The 22,042-nt window shown below is 44.1% G+C and overlaps 1 protein-coding gene and 1 long non-coding RNA gene across 2 annotated transcripts in view; one reads left to right on the top strand and one right to left on the bottom strand.

Annotated features, from left to right (window-relative positions):
* Positions 1 to 22,042, bottom strand: part of CLSTN2 (calsyntenin 2) — a 3,665,407-nt gene that overhangs the window by 1,583,095 nt on the left and 2,060,270 nt on the right. The gene's annotated exons all lie outside the window — the stretch shown is intronic.
* LOC138493157 (uncharacterized) lies at positions 10,737 to 11,614 on the top strand. The gene is made up of 3 exons (XR_011276282.1): positions 10,737 to 11,057; positions 11,195 to 11,324; positions 11,447 to 11,614. It is a non-coding gene; the product is annotated as an uncharacterized lncRNA (long non-coding RNA).

The following is a 22,042-nucleotide window of genomic DNA, read 5'->3' as shown; positions in this document are numbered from 1 at the left end:
GGTTGTCACCCCTAATAGATTGTGTAAACAAGGTCCTCTGGACCCAGACAAGCCGACCAATAAAATTAAAACAACCATGTTAGTGTCAACCATGTTAGTTTAGACGGCACCTGCCACATGGTTGAACAAAAATCTGACCAAGTAGAATTTCACTTCCAGAAAAACCAAATTCCAGACGTGACAGTAATAGCAGTAGGACAACAGACTGGTGATGGGGGGTCCTCTCTATTTCTGAAAATCAACCTTCCTTCCAGTTTAAGGTGGTATTCCACACTGGAAGGAAACACCCTGAAATTCCTTACTAATCCACAATCAGAAACTCTCACTCCTATAGTCCAGAAAGATGTGAAGTCAGCTCAGAGCCTGGCTGATATTCAGCAAATTGGAGAGCAGTTGTTCATCCCTGTTCAGTTAAATGATGGGAAGGACTCTGTTCTCGCTCGAGTGTGTGTGAACAACGGTAAGAGCTTCATCAGCGAAGCCATGTTCCGCCAACTCCCAAAAGATCCAGCCATTCCCACATTCAAACTGATAGACAAATGGGAAATGACCTGGAAGCACCTAATTCCAAACATCTCCTGCAAAGTAGGTGTATGCTCAAAATCTCCATTGGCAACAAGAGCATAGTCCATAATTGTTGGGTCGTGCGAGACGTCACTGCCGCCTTTTACTTAGGCAGTGACATTCTCAATCGCTTTGCCATTAGTTTGGACCTAATAAACTTCAAAGCTTGGTCCCGATTAGCGGATAATCCCATGGGCTTTGATGATCCAGAAAAAGCATTTAGGTCAGCTCAATTGCTACCTTATGCAGTTGAAATTCAGCTCAAAGAGGAAGTCACCATCCCAGAAAGGACCTGACAATTCTCCCTGGAAGTGAAAGTTAAACGAGGACAAAAATTGCAAAACCCTGATGCTTATATTCATCTAAATGCTTCTCTCCAACAGCAAGGGTTAGGGGTAAACCCAACACAATTAGTCAACATAGAACATGACACCATTCCAATAGAGGTAGATAACAGCGACTTAAAGAGTATTACTCTAGCTGCAGGCACCATTATTGGAATGGCGGTTGATGACCGACATTTCTCCATTGATTTAGGAAATGAACTGTTAGGACCAATCCCCAAGGACTGTTTTGACAGTGACAGTGATGACGACACAAAACCAGACAGGATTTTCACCCGGCATGGGGGAAACTTCCTGGTGTACACTTCTTGCCCTTATGGTAAGGAAGATGTGACTTGTGACTTCAGGAGGGATGAGGTGATTTTCCAGGTCCATGAGGGCTGCCTTTCCCACCTGAAGCCTCCAGTCCAAATCAGCACTCTGACCAGGGACTTCTCCACCCAGCTGGAGGAGGCCGCTGAGATAGCCAAACCAGAAGTCTTTCCAGGATTCAGGCAGATGGTGGAAGAGAGAGTCAACCTAGCTGATGCCTGTGTGACTCTGGAACAGAAGCAAAAGTTGAAACAAGTTTTCTTGGATTTCCAAGATCTCTCTGCGGTAGACTCATATGACTGTGGTCGCACCGACATCCACACCACAACAATTCCCACGGACCCTGGAATGACTCCAGTGTTTGTGAAGCAATATCGCTTGCCTCTCGCATCCATGGAGTCCCTTACTGAAATAATTAAGAACCTTGAGTCCCGGGGAATAATCCGTCCAGTCCACAGCACTTTCAATAATCCGGTGCTGGGAATATTGAAGCCAAACGGCCAGTGGAGACTCTGTGCCGACCTTAGGGAGCTCAACAAACGGGTCCATACTTCCCGATGGCCTTTGCCCTACATTGACCAAGGGCTGGCCCAGATTCAGGGGTCACAGGTATTCACAGCAATAGACCTGACCAATGGATACTGGACCGTGCCTGTCAGTAGGGAGGACCAATACAAACTGGCTTTTACCTTTGGGGGCCAGCAGTACACCTGGACACGTACTCTCTTTGGATACCTCAACTCCGGCAATGAATTCAACATTTTCCTACATAAGGCCATGCCCAACCTGGGTTCGAGGGGTAACCTGGTTTATGTAGATGATGTCCTCATCAAAAGTTCATCTGTGGAGGAACACATAGCGGAGATCCGTTATGTTCTGACACAGTTGAGGGCCGCGGGAGCAAAACTTTCCTTTCAGAAAGCACAGTGGTGTAGAACCCGTGTTAATTTCTTGGGGCATGAGATTACTCCTCAGGGTCTCTGTCCCCAAGAAAAGAAAGTGGAAGCACTCCAGAAACTGAAAGACCCCACAACTCTGCGGGAACTAAGGAGCCTCCTTGGACTGACTAATTACAGCAGAAAGTTCATTGAGGGCTACACAGAGATCACGAGACCCCTGATTCATCTCCTGAAGGGGAGGGTCAAGTGGGAATGGGGTCCAGAACAATCCGAGGCGGTAAAACAACTCAAAAGAAGCCTCTCACAAGCGCCTTGCCTAGCTTACCCTATCAGAAACAAGGAGTTCTTCCTGGAGACGGGGTTCTCTAATACGTGCTTGACGGCAGTATTATACCAAAAGCAATAAAGTAATCTCCTATGCGAGCAAAACTTTATCCTCTGTGGAGGAAAAATTCACCGATTGTGAGAAGGCACTCCTGGCAATGGTGTGGGCATTGAAGAATTACTGCCCGTTTATCCAGGGGGAACACATCATAGTGGAGACTCCACACCAGCCTCTGCAATATCTCCAAAGTGACAGAATCCGGGCCGGAAATGTGAGTAATTGCCGAATTACTTCCTGGATTTTGTCAATGCAAGACTTTCCTGTGGAGGTCAGATATGGCCAAAACAAGAAGAGTCCCCTCGCGCAAGGTCTGGCTGACTTGCATGATTGTGCCAGAGAAAACTGTCTCGAGGATGAAAGTCTAAAAATCGAGGACAACATGGAGGCATACCTTAATTCCCCACACAAAGTCTTTGAAGAAGACCAGTGTGAGGGAATGCCCACTGTCTATGTGGATGGATGCTCTTACCATGTTGACAACAACGGGGAGAAAGAACTGGTGGCCGGCGTAGGGAATGCATGGGTGAAGGAGTTTCCAGAACCCTCTGCTGGATACAAAATTGGTCCCCGAAGTAGTCAGGTGGCAGAATTGATGGCTGTGCATCAGGCCATCCTCACTGCTGTCCAGCATCAACTCCATGAACTGGTCATAATCACAGATTCGGATTATGTACGGAACGGGTTCGTGGAGCATCTGGTCAACTGGAAAACCAGAGGCATGTTATGCGCTAATAACAAACCCCTGAAACATGGGAAGTTAATCCAAAATATTGATGATCTGGTCACATCGAATGGGATGACCATCTACTGGAAAAAGATCAAGGGTCATTCCAAAGTAGAGGGACCAGACAAAACTGGAAATGACTTAGCTGATCAGCTGGCCAAAACTGGGGCCATCCAAGGGGATCTAATAGAAATACAGTTCCTGTTGGGGGAAATCCAGGTCACTACGATCACTAGGTCCCAGACAAATGCTCACAATGATCTTTCAACTGCCCAATGGAGCAAGGAGACCCCTGATGCTGATTTGATTACAGCTCAGAAGGGGGATCCAATCATTGGTAAGTTTTACCAACACCTTGAGGACCCTGAGAACTTTCCCCTGACGGACACAGATTACATTGGGAAAGAGGACCTAAGAGTGTTGATGAAATATCCAAAAATGTTCCGAATCCAAGACGGTTTGCTGGTAAGGAAATCCAAAGCTGGCCACGATCAGTGGGTGGTTCCTACCTCATTCCGAAGCCTGATGTTAAGTCACGCCCATGATGCGGCCACCGCCGGTCATAGGGGGTTTCACACAACACTGGAAATCTTAAGAGAGGTTGCATACTGGCCACACATGGGGCAGGACCTCGACCAATACTTGAAGGGGTGTCTTGTGTGTGCACAATTTCAGCCATCATCCCTCACACACCGTGCGCCTCTCCAAAAGAGGGGGATGACACTGCCATGGTGAGATTTGCAAATCGACTTTGTAGGCCCTGTGATTCGCTCGTCTAGAGGAAACAAGTACATGTTGACCGCTACATGCTTGTTTACAAAGTGGGTGGAATGTCTCCCGGCACCAAACTGCAAGGCAGAAACAGCAGCTGCCCTGATGATTAACAACATCTTTTCCCGTTTCGGTCTACCTCAAAGGATTGAGTCAGACAGAGGTAGCCACTTCACCAGTGAAGTAATGACAAAGATGTGTGAGATACTCGGGGTCAAAAGAAAGCTACATATTTCTTACCGGCCAGCTTCTTCTGGGGCAGTAGAGAGATACAACCGAACCATTGTGAGCATCTTAAAAAAGTTTGTGGCAGATTCTGGGCCAAGTTGGGATATCCGATTACCTCTGGTCCTAATGGCCATCAGATCTACCCCTTCATCTGCAACTAAAATGTCACCATTTGAGTTGATGACTGGACGCAAGATGGTGCTTCCCCAGCATTTGCTCTACAGAACCCAAGAGCAAACGTTGATAATGCCTCCACAACTCATGAGTATGTGGAGAATTTAAGGAAACACCTTCAGCATGCTTTTGCCTATGCTCAGCGGAATCTAGAAAGATCAGCCGAGAGCATGAAGACTCACTATGATTTAAAAACTACCTGAAAGGAATATAAGGTGGGTGATCGGGTCTATCTATACAATTTCCAAAGGAACCAGGCCAAACAGCGAAAATTCTTGCCTGCATGGAAAGGACCGTTTGAAATTATAGACAAAATCTCCCCTGTGGCCTACAAGATCTGCATCCCCAAAGGCGGTTTGGCAGAGGGGGAAGACAAGTGGGTACATATAAATCAGCTAAAGTGTTGCCATCCCAGGCACACTCTGCAACAACTGGAGGAATCCAATGGAATCCCAGAGGGGGCCGCTCCAGAGTAACTCAGTTCCAACCCTAAAATATTCCACATATAGCATATAAAATTCTGTGATCCTTGTATATATATATATGTTCTTGTCTCCTAAGTTAAAAAAGAAAATGTATATGTTCATATCTTCTGATTCATAAAATGCATATGTTCGCCACACCATTAATAGTGGTGGAAAAATGTCTAGGAATGTGTATTGCCGCTTTGCTTTATCATATTAGGAGAGATGAAACCATGGAGACTGACCAAGGAGGACGACCGGGGACCGGGAGCAGAGACCCGAGGGGCCCGGGGTACCGCCCAATATTCCCATCAGGACCGGCGAGGAGAACTGATCGATCCAACTGGATGGGGGAAAAGATGCTGAACTGTGCCAACTACCGGAAGAAGATGAGGAGAACATCCCAGATCTTGCGAGTTCCATCTGAGAAAGGACAGAATGGCCATCGCAAGAGGGGGGGCTTGTGGGATGTTTTTACCCATGCATCCAAGCCCTACAATAAAACTGTGCAGTACTGGCATGGAAAACATCATGATGGCCAGAACTCCCCAGAGAGTGCACAGGGAAAACATGAAGAATAGGCTGCCACCCATTTTTGACTATGTTGTGAGCACAGGAGGGCACTGCCTAAAACCACCATTGGGCTACACACACAGTAGCCTGAAACCATTGGGAATGGCAATGCTGATTGCAAAAAAAAAAGCAACTCAGAACTGTGGGGAATTCATTTTCTTAATCCCAAAAATGGTTGCATTACCAGTACTCACCACTAGTACTCACCACTATCAGAAAGCCGGCGTTTTAAAACCACCAGACTTTTGTGTAAAACTGAACAAATGAAACAAAACCAGACCAAGGAAAGACTTATTAAGAGGTGGATACAATGTAAAACTATATTCTGAAATGACTTGAAGGAAGTAATTATTTAATGTATAGGTAAACATTGTCAGTTTGATTTGAATGTAGAAAACTGGGAACAAAAAGTGACATTTAGCTGAAACCTGGCTTAATGAAACTTAATGAAACTGGATTCTGCCTGACAACTACCCCCGACAGGAGTTGAAACTGGATCAACAGCTGTGTTCCCTGCCAGGCCTGGCTGCATCCTGAGGTCACATGGTCACATGGCCCTGTTGATTGAAAGGGGAGTTGCATCTGGGGACTACAGGGAGTTGAACAAAGGCCTGTCCTGGACTCAGGCAAATGTTATATTGGGGGCGTCGTAAAGTGGCTTCCTCTTAGGGGAAACTGGGAGGGGCAGTGCCTCTGCTAGCAGCTGAGCTTGGGGGAAGTGGATAAACCAGTTATTCCACCCTGTGACGTGGGAAGCCACACCCCTTTTTGACCAGGGCATAATTTTAAAAAGATAGATAACTCATAGTGCGGACTTGTCAGAATTATATAAGTAATATCATTATTTTTGTGATTTTTCTGTGAACATTTTGAGAGGCGTTAGGACCCTGTGGTGTATTCTGGGGGGTTGCTAGTGGAAAATAGGGTCTCACTCCAAATGCATGCATGTTAAAAATCTGACACTTTATCATCTGTAACCCATATCCCTGGTGCACATTTGTGTAAAATCTGGAAAGGTTTAGAGGTCGTTATCTGGATGAAAAGGGGAGAATTCTGTCATCAGTGGACACGACATCGTACAAAGACAGGGATCGGATGGTTTGGTGCTACAGAAAATATGTTAACTGGACCTATAATATTAGAAAAATGGTGCATAGATAAATATGTATTTGGGTCAGAAATAGATTTGTGTGCAATCTGACAAGGGGAGGTTCCTCTGACCATAAAACCTACAGCATCACTCTGACTCACATTTCCTTCCCCCAATCAAGGGAGAGAGGAGAGAATTGGCAAATGATAAGTGAGAGGGGCAGGTTTTGTTATGACCAACGCACACACCCACTTTCCAAAACACATAAAAAGAGACTGCTGGGACAGGTAGAGGGATTCAATTCCATTTGCTGCGGAGCATGCTGACCGACGACTTCACATCCAGAGATCCAACACTTAGACTTCCAAGCTAAACAGAGACTACAGAACTTTGAACCAAGAAGGCCCACTGCAAGCAAACGTATTTGTCAGCAGGCCTCAAAATCATTTGCAAACTCTTTCACAGCCGGGCAAGCTGTCTGAATTCTTTTGCCAAGAACTATTGCCAGTGCCCAGAAAGCAGTGTTACATCAAGAATCCACTTGATCTGGACCGGAAAGCAGAGCAGTATCCAGAACCAGAGGCCGCTGAATCCAGAGAGGCTAGACCAGCAGAGCAGAGCTGACCCAGACCGCTGTTAGCAGAACCAGTGACCCAGATCGCTGTGAAGTGCCGAGACCAGAACCGGAGTCCAGTCCAAAACCTGACCAGATCCGTGGCGAGGCCCATTCCTGCACAAAATATATTGTGAGTACCTAGCAGAACTGTGCAGAACCAATCTCTTAGTTAAAATAATCTAATCCAAACTATTTTAACCTAAGTAGAACAGCCTCCTAGAAATCGTTTCATCTGTCATTTGTAAAGCTGCACAACTGTCACCTGTCAATTCTGAAGCTGCAAGCTGTCACCTGTCATTTTGAGTTTTACTTTAAATCCGAAAATCTACCTTTATTTAATCGTCCGTATCTCTGGAACCGTTTGGGCTAGGAACGAAATTTAACTTTCCTCTGAAAGCTTAGAATCTAAGTTTTCCAACGAACCTACAACCGACTTTTTCCGCAATCACAATTCACGCACTCGCGAAATTTACAGCGATTTGCGATTTTGGCTCAATTTCTCCACTTGTCAAAATAGCAGCTCCATTCTTTCTTTTGTTAAAATCCGTTGCAACTTGGTAATAACTCGTAGAGCATTGTTAAAGTGAGCCTGAACTAATATAAAGTAGCCATCACCTACCTTGAACGTCTAGAGGGAATTAAAAGCAATTTTAGCACCTTTTCACTTCCTTGCAAACCACATTAAAGTAATTCGCCTGTGTTTAAAACTCATCCCTGTTTTCTCTAAGCTTGCTGGGGGGGGGACTGAATTTCGTATTGTATTTGATTGCATTCCTGAGAACTGTGTGCCCCTCTTTCCATCTCCTTCCATTTCTTACATTGCATAGGGGAGGGGGGTGAATTGCCAGAGAAAAAGTGATTATCTTATCTTTTGCTAAAATCATATCAAGTATTCCTGTACTGCATTTTATTCCTCATTGCTTTTCCCTTGAAATCATAAAAGTATTTTTGCTACTTTATCCATCCTATACTCACTCCTCATTGATTGTAAAGAAGTGTGCTAGTGCCAGATTACCCATTGTTGATCAACATCATATGTCTCAGTGTACTATCAGATATTAATTTATTATAAAAGTGTGATATATATATATATATATATATATATATTGTTTAATTTTTCCAATAAACCTTTTAATTTGCAAAACAAACCTACTTCTTGTCTCAGTGGGGTCAGGGGGATTCTAAGAGGGGGTGTTATACAGAGTACTGAACTAGACATAAAAATACATTAATAAGGGTTTTCCTCAGCATCCCAGACTAGGCATTGACTTGGCTGTAGTGTTGATTGAATATCGCTTACAATATGTTTCTTTGTGACATGGATATTCTGGTGTGTTAGTAAAAATGTGATTTCATCTACTGAAAATTGTGCAAAATATGGCAACTCTATGGCCATAAGTTTCACCCTCTGTGCTTTTTCAAGATGAATTTAACAAATTACATAGTTTGCTAGTTGTTAACATGAATTAAAATGTTCATTAATGCTCCCATTTACCTGATCAGATAGCAGCCTCCAAGGTTAAAGAGAGAAGAAACATGCAAGTTTTAGAAATCGGTAGTCATGCAGGTAAATAAATGATAACCAATATAATCCAAATCAACCAAGTGGAAATAGGAAATTAAAATAAAATATAAAGACAAAATAAAAGCACAAGTTAGCAAACCCAAAAATAAGGTTGGAAACATCAACACGTATTAGCACAATAAGTTATTTTTGAGAGTTCATGTGCAAGTAGTTAGTATTGCATTCTCGCTGGTCAACTTAGTAGCTAATATTCAGCGGTATGGTAAATAGTAAAACTGGTTATCGTGTGAGCTTACATGTAATAGGCGAAATTAAGGCTTTTTTTTCGAGTTTAGCTAGTCAAAATACCTCCCTCCAACTGATGTCCTTCTGGGCCTGGCTCAATACATGTAATATTGACATTCAGTTCACTATCGAGCATAGTGCTTCTGAGATTAAGTTCCTGGATTTGTCGATTCAACAAAAAAATGGCAAACTTATATGTAATTTGTATCGCAAACCTACATCCAGGAACACCTTGTTGCACTACTCTAGCAACCACCCTACTCATGTCAAGGACAACCTCCCATACGGACAGTATCTGCGAATACGCAGAAACTGCACAACACCTGAAGACTTTAACTACCATGCAGACAATCTAACCACCCGCCTAAAAGCACGAGGTTATCCTAAAAAACAGCTTGAGCAAGCCAGGAAAGGGCACGAAACAGGAATAGAGAAACCCTTCTCGAGTTACAACGTGATACCCAAGACACCAAGGAAGATCGTCTTACGTGCGTTGTCACTTTTGGAACCCACACATCACAAATAAAGAAGATTATCAGTAAACACTGGCACATAGCACGCCTTAACCTTCCGGAAGAACCAATTCCCCGATTTGCATATAAAAGAACAAAAAACATTAAGGAACATCTAGTACATTCCCAATTTCAACCAATTAAGAATTCCACACGAACATTAAGACCACTGCAGGGCCATCACCCATGTGGCAACTGCGTGGCCTGCCAATTTACGAAGAAAATGAGCAGTTTCCAAATTGGACAACGCAAATGGCTTCTGAGGGACCTCACAAACTGCAAAAGCCAGAATGTGATTTACTGTATCGAATGCCCCTGTGGACTACGATACATAGGTCAAACAACAAGAGCAGTTAGCATTCGGATCTCGGAACACAGATCTAGAATAAGGTGTAAGAATCTCACATCACCTCTAGTTACACACTACATGGAGGCTAACCACACACCAAACAATCTTTTTTGGTGGGTACTCGAGAAAATCAAGGGGAGCCCCGACATTCAACACAGTCTTCTTAGGAAGGAGTCTAGATGGATACATCGATTAAACACTTACCATCATGGGCTCAATGAAATCTTTCAGCCAGTAATATGACCATTGTGACATATGTCCGCTTCCACGTCCCTGCCCACCACTAATTAGCCTCTCCTCACGCGCATTAGCCCTCACCGACAAACTGCGACAAACTAAGTTTCTGTTGCTCCTTGTTGTTGCTATATATTAAACATACGCACGGAGCTATGCATTCCTCCCCCTTTTCCTCCAGGCTCAGTGTAATACTTTATATGAGGCTGACAGCCACACTTTCCTCACACCGAGGCACACTGCAAATCGATACTCTCTCCCAGCATACCTGAGTGACTCGTTCTCTAGTCACCATGACAACGATCGACTACGCGGCCTCTACGCACGCGTGATCGTCCCGGCCCCGGCTTCCCTGAGCAGGCAGCCACAGTCCACACACACCCTCGAATCAGATGAGACGGCTGAGACAAGCCTCCAGCCTCTCCCCTTCCCAGCGGATGCCTGCTAAGCCTTACAGCAGCTGAAAAAAGCATTGCAGCGGGTAAGCGTTAAAAGGGTTTCTCTTTCTTTCTCTCCCTCTTTCTGACCTTTTCAACAGGCACGTCTCTTCCTCGCATGCAGCCCTCAACCCTTCATGCGACCGGCTTGCTCCCTACTTAATACTCCTTTTGAAGCCCATACATTTGGCATCTCAACTCATGTAATTGAGCTCTAAACACCCAGACCGGCAGCCGTACTGTGTGTTTTTTGTAAGTTTCGCGTGCACTTGGTATCATTAATACACTTTCGCCTCCGAACACACAGCGCGTACCTTTGGAGTTATCATGGTCCTAGATACTAGCACTATCAGCCACCACGTCAAGTCTCATATATTTTTGTGCATAGGATTTAAACCACTATCCTAATATCCTACGAACAAACGAGTCCTGGTGCTTAGTTGTGTTTTTCTTCTCACACAGGCAACAGCCACCAGCCCAAAGTGAACAACCACATTCCACAATAACGGTGACAGAGGAGAAAATTTACCCATACGGCGCAATCTCTCTACTACTCGGCAAATTAATCCAGGTAGAGCATTTTTCTCTCGCTTTTGCCACATGTAGCTATTTAGCAATTATGTATTAGCACCACACAACCCGGGCGCCAGACCCCTGATTTATAGTTTTTTGCTCCTCTCTTTTCCATCATCTTTATACCTTATGTAGGATATCACCAAGACGAGACTGTGACTTTACCTGAGAGTTCTCACTCTTCACATAGACGCCTGGTCCTGTCGCCTGATTTCCCTCCCTGTGTGGCCCACACCCGAACCTCTGGGATCTCAAACACCGGCAGGTAAGCCGACCACCGGTGCCGAGAGTTTCTAAATATTTTTATTTGTATAGCGCCCTAAGTACTAGGGGCCACTACCTCTCTATATCCACCCTTCTGACTCGATATCCATATACTTCCCACAGGGTCCCCAACTAGGAGCCCTGATGAAGGCGGACCTATCGTAATAGAATAACCGCCGAAACGTGACGAAGACAGGGATTCAAACCATACATACATATCCCTGATCGTTTGGAGCCTACATTCCGGTTCCAACCATCAAATCTCACGTTGGCAAGGATAAAAAAGATATCTTGTATCAAAGACCCTGCGGCATTAATTGCTTGAAACTAACAATTGCAAAAAGGGACTATCATTGAACAATACCTAGAAATTGGGCCATGATACTCGTTTATTTACTGAACCAATATCACATGTATGTCCTATTTGCACTCTTTTTTATGATTTAATCATTATAATGTAAAGAAATGAATATTAATCCAATGTTCTTTGTGTTTTTTGTTTTTTATTGTGTCAAAACACTTATGCACATTGTAATCTCTTTCTACAAAAAAACGTTGCTTCCTAAATGTATTATGTGGATGTATTTGTATTTTGTTCTATTTTTTGGTTGAGATTATAACTTTGTTGACTTCCGATTATGTGTTCTGGTTTTCTTTAAATATATGTTTTTGATGTCCTCGGAGGTAGAAAGTGAATGTCTTGCACTTTTTCCTTAATTATATGAGTTACCTTTTATTTTATTTCTCAAACACTGGAAGCACCACCGTAATGTTTGTCCTTTGAAACACACAGCTACTTTATTATTTGGGTGGTTATATAAGAACAGCGGTAGATTCATACTTTAGGATTTCCACAATTTGGAAACCTCTCAGAGATATTAATTCATTATTTGAAACAAAAAGAAAAAAAGAAATAATATGAAAATAATTATTAGCAAGGGTACATTTTTCTGTTTAGATAGTCAAAATACCTGCTACTTGGTGCACAGTCACAAATAATTGTTCCTCTTTAAGTTCAAATTTCTTCAGAAATAGTCACAGTCAGTCTCCTCTTTAATACCCAATGACAAAATACAATACAATCTATCTCAGGTGCTGCTACTCTTTCATTTTATACTAGTAAGTGGGACTGATGTTTGAATAATCTGCACCCAAATGTCCAAAACGATGTTCATATTTCCTTAGGTTGCTTTTCCAAAATGTCTGTGATCCACATGTGTCTAGTTTGGCACTGGCTCCATATTGGTTGCAAAGATTATTGTTAAAAAAAAAAGATATCATGCTATCCTAGCGCAATGTGCACTTCTAATGTGATACATCACCATAATCTTGCAAAAACTATTTTCAAACAGATTATTACCCACTATTTATATTAACAAAAATAATGCTGTCACATGAGCTCGTAATAGATAGTTGCCATATTGCAGCATACTAAAGTTATGTTAGTGAACTGCCTCAGAAAAGTTGTAATATGCCTTTGTCATGTTTTTTAGCTCTGTAAGCACTGAGCACATGGTTAGCCCCGGTGCAACTGCCTGCTGTGAATCGTATCCTGAATAACTACCTACGTATGAGAAAGGCTTTACTTAGGAAAAGTGTGCCCACATCTATGTGCCCTTCTCGACAAACCAAGCTGATAGAAAGAGAGCTATATGGGAACAAAACCGTTTAGCATGCGCCTTGATATCTGGGGTTAAGTTCCCCACCACACGAGTCGTACTGCACTCTGTTGCTGGTTCGATCGTTATGCGTATAAAGCAAAATAGTCGTGAGTCACGTGATTGTAGGTCTCGTTCCTGTGAGGCATCGGGTCAGGTGATTCAATACACAGTGTGAATCTCGATTACACGGTTTTAATGTGGTGTCTATCTTGGAATGTTAAACCTAATCTAATTCTACGGTTTATGTGTGCACTGACGTTATTAAAAGAAGCAATCTGGAAGTTACAAATGGAACGAGGCGTTCTCATCCCAATGTCACTTAATAGCACGTGATTATTCAAGTTGAAAACTCATTTTCATTCGTAAGCCTCTATAAGCAGTGTTAAATCACAATCACTCGCCCTGATTGTTTTTAATATATATGGGGCCATGTTAGCTAGTTCTGGTGCTTGATCCTATATGTCAGTGGAGCCAGAATATACTTGTTTATGTTCCTGCTCTACAAGGTAAGTTGCTGTTATCTGTCTGTATCAAATGTTCTGACTTGTAATATGCAGATTATTGTTCAGACTTGTATCTCACAGTAAAGGTAAATATGAAATGTTTTGGCTCTGCAAGAGGTTTTATTGTGATTAACCTGTTGAAGGTCCCCCAGGTATCCTTAAAAGTAAGACATTTTGAATCATAAGAAGTATTGCATTTCAGTATCCGAGGTAAGACCATGTAAAGTCGATCTGAATTTGCAAATATACTTAGCTTCCATTTTCCTCAAGTCATTTTCTCTGTCATATGCACGTGCTGGCGGTTTCATCTGGTCAATTGCCAAAAATCTCAGCTTCTTTTTGTCGTCCATGCCATGCATATCCCTCCAGTGTTGCACATAATCAAACATGCTAAATAAGTGCTGTGCCAGTTGAGTAGTTTATCAATATAGACTGTGTGACAGTTGTTGCTGTATTTAGTTATTTTATCCAAAGTATACATAAAAAATAAACAAAACAAACACTGGTGAAAACCTTTAGTTTTGTTATGTTGTCTGGTTAGCCAGTTGCCTCCTGCTTCGAGACCCCTAATGCGACTCTGACATAGTTTGTTTTCCAGTAATAAGTGGTGTGTCACCAATGTATTATTTCAGTTGTTGGTTCATCATCAGTATGTGCTATGCTTCTTAAGAGTTCTAAACATCTTAGTACTGTTACTGCTTGTGAGTCTCACTTGGTTGCTCGGGCAAACTCTGGGTGTTGCTTTACTATTGTCCAGTGTTGATTTGTCTCTTGTTCAGCTTGATATCGTCTCTTCTGCTAGAGAAATACAGGCATTACCATAGCCTCTTCTCTGAAATCTCTGTTTAACTAAATCGAGTTTCTGTTTGAAAACTCCTGTCTCACGGCAATTACGTTTGGCTCTTATCATCTCCCCCACTGGAATATTGTGAATCACATGTTTTTGGCAACAGCTTTTGAAATGAAACGTGAAATTGACTTCCATGGGTTCACCAAACAAACCTGTTTGTGTCTTAAGATCTTTGATGTAAATATGTAGGTCCAAAAAATATATGTTTTGATTGCTGATTTAAGCATCTCTAGTCCAAATGCATTATGGTTGATATGATTTGTGAATTCCTGAAAATCTCACTCAGTGCCATCCCATATTACACAAATATTATCAATGTAACAATGCCACCAAATGATTTGACAAGTGCAAATGTTATTAGTAAGAATGTGTGATTTCTCAAAATGAGACATGAAGAGATTGGCCAAAGATGGTAAATACCAAGCCCCCATAGCAACCCCTTTTATTTACTGGAAATATGTGTCATTGAATGTGAATATGTTATGGTTAAGAGTAAAAGTTAAAAACTCATTGAGACGCTCCAGATGCATTCAGTCTGAAGCTGACACATCTGTGAAATTGAATTCAAAAGCTTTGATTGCAAGTTCATGGTCAAAGTACATAAAGCCTTGACATCAAAACTTGCTAGTTAAAAATGTGAATGCCATTGTGTTTTTTTCAAGTATCTGATTAATATGTTTTGAATCTCGTACGTTGGTGTCAAGCCTAATCACCAGCGGTTGGCGGTACTGGTCTATGTACTTGGACATGTTTTCGGTTAACCAACCAATTCCACTAAGCTTGTGGTGGTGTTTATGAACTTTCGGTAGAAAGTAGATTGACGGTAACCCAGGATTCTCCTGCCATAAGAAGGTTCTGTCTTCATATAACAAGATTCCCTGTAGATGCCAAGAAAGAACAAGTCTATTGCAATCTTCTATTAACTAACTCACTGGATTGGTCTTGAGTTTAAGATAGCAATCTGCCGTATCAAGGTGCACTAGTTGAATTTTGACACAATCTGTACGATTCACAATGACTATGTTCCCACTTTTATCGGCATCTTTAATACTTATGGATTCGTCATGGGCAAGATCAGTCATTGCCTTCCTCTCCTCTGATGCCATGTTATCTGCCATATTATATGAACCTTTCCTACATTGTTTGTCCATGGCCTCGTGTAAATCTGCCACAATCGCCTTCTGGAAGGTTTCTGACGCTCGATCTTGTGATGTTGCTGTAATGTATTTTGATTTTCTAGTCAACTTAGGTCTGCAATTGTGTCTGCTATGATTTCTAAGTCTCTGATGATATGCATGCCTGACACAGTTGTCTCTTTATTAAAGGAAATAAATAGTCTTTTGTCATTGATATCTTTCATAGTGAAAGTGCTGGGTGTGATTCTGGTTTTGTCAGCCTCTTTCTCTTCCATGGTTTTGTTATGGAAGAATTGTTTTAGTTTCAATGTTCTAATATGTTTGAAAATATCTATTTGTGTCTGTATGCAGCCAATAGTATTGGTAGGCATGAAAACCAGGCCCTTAGTGAGTAACTGTACCTCAAATTGACTCAAAACTCTGTTTGATAGATTAGAGATCAGGTTCTCGCTGATCGGGTCTGTCGTGGTGGTATCTGACCTTTGTGTTGTGAACTGGTTCTTGGCCCTCAAGCACCATTCCCTGTTCCTGGATCTCTCCCTTCCCTCTCCTCTTCCTCTGTATCCTTTGAATGTGTGATGTGTGCTAAAGTATTTTGCACAATTGGTTCGGCATATTGCATGTGCCTTATGTTGCTGGATATTTTGCCCTGTTTTAATTATGACATTTGATCTAAATAATTAGCCTTTCTCTGTTGTCCCTGCACTTGTGTATCAACACTGTTAGATGTATTGGTCCTCTCACTGTTAGCATTCAAGTCTGAACTGACAGGAGAAGAGTAATATGAGCTACGCTGTTAGTGGGGTGCACTGCTGGTTTCGTCGTATTTAGATTAAACTGTATAAACTCTCTCTAGGTGATAGTCTCTCTCTAAATTCCCAAAAACTGTTCGGGACTTGTGCATATTAACTTTGTCCTGTTGTTGTTTCAAAACTGACCAAGAGTTCTGTGGTTTTTATCTTTTGTGTCATCTGAGGCAGGACATTTCTTGCTTCAGTATGGAGATGCGTATTTCTGTGTGTTTGTTCTCCATAGCCCATTATACCCCTCTGGCTCCCTCCATACACCTTCAAGCACCAGGAGCCTCTACAAAGAACGAGGCTGCTATCTTTAAGATGGCAGCCGAATTACAGAGGCTACTGACCCAGAATGCCCTGCCTGGCTCTGCTCCTAGTTCTGATCTGGCACAAGTGTATTTTCTGCAAGAAGCACAATGTAGCTGGATGGTGGAGCCAGCGAGGCCGGTATTTAGGGCTGAGTGTTGTCTCTGCCATATCAGTAGCCCATGAACCTCCCTCTGGCACCCACCAGACACCTTCAAGAAACAGGAGCCTCTACAAAGAAAAACGAGACTGCAAACTTAAAGATGGTCACCACCGCCGAATTTCAGAGGCAAATTAGCCAGAATGCCCTGCCTTGCTCTCTGCATCGTTCTGATTGGGTACAAGTGATTTTTCTGCACGAAGCCCAACATAGCTGGATGGCGGAGCTGGCTAGACATCAAGGCTAATATTGAAGGCTGAGTGTGGTCTCTGCCGGTCTCCACTGTGCAATTCCTGTCTCCCAGAGCAGACCAGAACTGCTGTTCAAGCCGCCCACCTGGGTTCCCACAATCTGCTGCTACTACCAAGGTAAGCCTCTCAGCGCAAGCTGCACCACCCTCTGATCACCCCCACATGACATCCTCTGTACGTATACTGCATCCATCTGCCTCTGAGCTGCTTAAGATATCGCCTCCCCATGCCTAACCCCTTCCTTATGAAATTTGATCATGACCGCAAGGGGCCGAGGACTCTGCTAGCCATATGAGATGCCACTACGACCCTCACTGATGCCCAGCTGGGGCACACAAATGTTCTTACCAGGCCTGTAAATACCTGCATGGTAAATAAAGCGTGCCCCCAGTGTTCATCCATACAGCTGCAGAATTTCCCCACAGCATCCAGTTCCCCGTCACTGAAACGCAGAAACTGTAATCTGTGACTAAGAGCCTGCCGCCCACTGGTCTGAACACTTACATGCTCACAATCGACCAAAAACACAGTCAAAGAAACGTTCATTTAGTTCCCTGCCTGCAGAAATCTACAGACAACTCAGGCCGTACCAAGCGTGTCCCCCACAACCTGGTCATTTCTTCACCAGAACACACGACTGAGTCCATCAACCATTCCACTCTTGTGACCTGCCCTGCTAACACTGTGCGAGGCAACCAAACAAATGCTACGTTTGAGCCTGGTATTGCCGTCAAAGCACCGTGCCTTTGCCTTTACCTTAGCTGCTAGCCACACAGGGCTGCTCACACCAGGTACTGCTACCCTGTCCTCCTCTGCTTCTAGCCAGGGTGTAAATACTAATTGTCACTATTAGCTTTGCTAAAGAGGTAATCCACCCGGTACACACTGTTACTGCTGATAATGCTTCTGCCTGCCCTGCACCACTCAATATTGAGGCTAATGCTGCTGCCTATCCTGTACCTAACAATCTTATGGAAAATGTTTCTGCCTCTACCCATAATGCGGATAGCCACGCAAATAATGTCAACCTGGGCCCCCTATACTGCTAGCTCTGTGACTGACACTCCCAGCTCTAATAGGATTAGAACATGCCCTGTGCTTAGTGACACTAATCCTAATGTCACAGCTTCTACCTGTGATGCATTTATCCATGACAAAAATGGCAACTGCCTAGCTACCCTATACTCTGATGTAAATGTACCTGATAAGCTTCACGTGACCGATAGCCCCAATCTCCACATCACCAACCTTAATCAGCCCTCTCTCTGCTGTACCCCGGTCAATGCCGGCTCCTTACAAGACCATGCTATTGACATCCACGACCTCCTCACAACAGGAAACCTTGATACATTTGCCCTCACAGAAACATGGCTCCATGCAGCCTCAGGCCCCCTACAGCTTGCTAGCTATCCCTGCAGGATACACCATTCTTAGGAAGGACAGACTCAACACCAAAGGCTTGGAGTTGCCATTATAGCCAAAGATCACCTTTGCATAAAGTAATTTGACAACTCCATTTAAAACAGTGACATCATATCTGTGAAGCTGTCCACCTACCCTATTAACACTATCACAGTCCATGTTATCTACCGGCCTCCAGGCCCCACCCTGACCTTCTCCACACAATTGTCGACATATCAAACCCTTGTCAAAAATTATCCTCCTTTGTGGTAACCTGAACTTGGGCTTGATCAACACTACTGACCTGCAAGCCTCCTCCCTGGCCAACTCTCTGAATTCCCTTGGGTTTCAGCCACCCCGACAGTGCTTCCATTCATGTCGAAGGCCGCACCTTGGGCTGGATTGCAGACTGTAATTGCCCTATCACCATTAGATCTAACTCTCCTTGTCCTTGGTCTGACCACCATAGTATTGCCATTGCTATTCCACTCTGCCACCATACCAAAACCACCACCATAACACTAACCCCAACCATGGCACATAGCTCCTGCAATCTCACCAAGGAATGTGTCCTTCCCTACCTTGTTTCTCAAACAAATCCACCTCTACTCACTAGATACAAACACTCAACCAGACTTCTATATCACAACCCTAATGACCACAGTGGACACTATCACATCCATATTGCCAAAGAAAGCTTAACTGGCGGGACATATCAACTCCTGGTTCACCCCTGACCTCTTTGAACTCTGAGCCAAAAAATGACTTTCCTAAACATGCAGGAAAAAAGGACCCTCAGATGCTCTAAGTCTAGCATTCACAAAGGCTGTGTTATATCTATGGTTGCGTACATGCCTGTGTGTGCTAGGTTGGAGGTCTTTGGCTGCAGATGTGCATGAGCTTTCACAGTGGTGCAGCTTTGCTCAATTAAAGACGGAGATGTGTTATATCGGCATCACAGTGCCATCCTTGCACCCCCTGAGTGAATGAGGTCAGCGAGAGAATGTTATTGTGAGCTTGGAATGTTTGGGTGTGAATGTAGGTACTCTTTGTGTCAGTTGGCGCCAGCCTGCCTTGGTAGTGGTGCCGGTGAGGTTCTCTCCTAGGGACCTGCCCCCTTTGGGGCCTAGCTCCTCAGTAATATCATCTGCCTGCTCATCTTAATAAAGAAGAACTTTGGGTAACCTTCAAGCTGCCTCCACTCCATCCTTCATTATAACAGGTTGCTTTGCTTCTCAACCCCTCTTCTTTGCAACTCAGTCTGTACGCATGCATTACGTAAATGTATTAGGACTAGCAAGGGTGTCTGTCCTATCCCCCCCCTTTTTCTGTCTCCCTTCCCAAGCTGGGTCGAAACTGAAACACTTCATACACTTGCATTAGGAGAAATGCTGTTAGGCCTAGTATGCTGGTTTTTCTGCTTAGATCATTCACAAACTTCAAGGCCTAAGAATGATTACTGCATTGCCTTGTTCCCTTCCCGCCTTGAAGCGCTTTGAATCACTCCCCTGTGCATATTTGCTCTATGAATAAACGGTTACAATTACAATTACTGACAAGCCATCATCCACGCCAAAGCTACCACTTTCAATACCAGAATAGCCAATGTCAAATCTGACACTAAAGAATTATTCACCATTCTCAAGGAACTGCAAGCCCCCATCGTTCTGCCCTCTAACCTTATGAAAGACAAGGCATGGTTTGCCAATATACAGAATGCTATGATATTGAAAAATGACATGCTAGACAAAAAAGTCTTAGCAAACGATCGACCCTGAAACCTCCTCAAATGGCCACTGCTGACACCACCTCTCCCACTACCAATAGCCTCAGAGCCCCACTGTTCTGCTTCAAAAATGTCACTGAACTGGAAACCCTTCACATCTTAAAGAGCCTAAAACCTCCAAGATGTAAAAGAGATGTCTGCCCTGCCTCGTTCATTAAAGACTGTGCTGAAGCTTTGACACCCTTCATTACAGCCTTCATTAATGCCTCATGTGTGGCAGACAGAAGGCCATGTAGCCTCAAACAAGCCTGGGTTCTCCCTGTACTGAAATTGGCCTTCCAGGCCATTTTTACTACAGCTATCGGGCTCTCTGTCGTCCCTGTGCTGGACCTTCCAGCCCATTGTTACTACAGTTATCAGGTTCTCTGTCCCCATGCTGGACCTTCCAGCCCATAACGCTATCAGGTTATCTGTCCCCGTGCTGGACCTTCCAGCCCATTGTTACTACAGCTATCAGGTTCTCTGTCCCCATGCTGGTCCTTCCAGCCCATTGTTACTACAGCTATCAGGTTATCTGTCCCCGTGCTGGATCTTCCAGCCCATTGTTACTACAGCTATCAGGTTCTCTGTCCTCGTGCTGGACCTTCCAGCCCATTGTTACTACAGCTATCAGGTTATCTGTCCCCGTGCTGGACCTTCCAGCCCATTGTTACTACAGCTATCAGGTTATATGTCCCTGTGCTGGACCTTCCAGCCCATTGTTATTACAGCTAGCAGGTTATCTGTCCCCGTGCTGGACCTTCCAGCCCATTGTTACTACAGCTATCCGGTTATCTGTCCCCGTGCTGGACCTTCCAGCCCATTGTTGCTACAGCTATCAGGTTCTCTGTCCCCGTGCTGGACCTTCCAGCCCATTGTTACTACAGCTATCAGGTTCTCTGTCCCCGTGCTGGACCTTCCAGGCCATTGTTACTACAGCTATCAGGTTCTCTGCCCCCGTGCTGGACCTTCCAGCCCATTGTTACTACAGCTATCAGGTTATCTGTCCCCGTGCTGGATCTTCCAGGCCATTGTTACTACAGTTATCAGGTTCTCTGTCCCCGTGCTGGACCTTCCAGCCCATTGTTGCTACAGCTATCAGGTTCTCTGTCCCGTGCTGGACCTTCCAGCCCATAGTTGCTACAGCTATCAGGTTCTCTGTCCCCGTGCTGAATCTTCCAGGCCATTGTTAATACAGCTATCAGGTTCTCTGTCCCCGTGCTGGACCTTCCAGCCCATTGTTACTACAGCTATCAGGTTCTCTGTCCCCGTGCTGGACCTTCCAGCCCATTGTTACTACAGCTATCAGGTTCTCTGTCCCTGTGCTGGACCTTCCAGCCCATTGTTACTACAGCCATCAGGTTATCTGTCCCAGTGCTGGACCGTCCCCTTGCTGGACCTTCCAGCCCATTGTTACTACAGCTATCAGGTTTTCTGTCCCAGTGCTGGACCTTCCAGCCCATTGTTACTGCAGCTATCAGGTTATCTGTCCCAGTGCTGGACCTTCCCCTTGCTGGACCTTCCAGCCCATTGTTACTACAGCTATCAGGTTTTCTGTCCCAGTGCTGGACCTTCCAGCCCATTGTTACTACAGCTATCAGGTTATCTGTCCCCTTGCTGGACCTTCCAGCCCATTGTTACTACAGCTATCAGGTTCTCTGTCCCTTGCTGGACCTTCCAGCCCATAGTTACTACAGCTATCAGGTTCTCTGTTCCTGTGCTGGATCTTCCAGGCTATTGTTACTGCAGCTATCAGGTTCTCTGTTCCTGTGCTGGATCTTACAGGCCATTGTTACTACAGCTATCAGGTTCTCTGTCCCTGTGCTGGACCTTCCAGGCCATTGTTACCACAGCTATCAGGTTCTCTGTCCCCTTGCTGGACCTTCCAG

Source organism: Ambystoma mexicanum, chromosome 10 (genome assembly GCF_040938575.1).
Source record: "Ambystoma mexicanum isolate Mex_15411 chromosome 10, UKY_AmexF1_1, whole genome shotgun sequence".
In the NCBI taxonomy this organism is placed as follows: domain Eukaryota; kingdom Metazoa; phylum Chordata; class Amphibia; order Caudata; family Ambystomatidae; genus Ambystoma; species Ambystoma mexicanum.
This window is presented reverse-complemented; position numbering and strand designations above follow the sequence as displayed.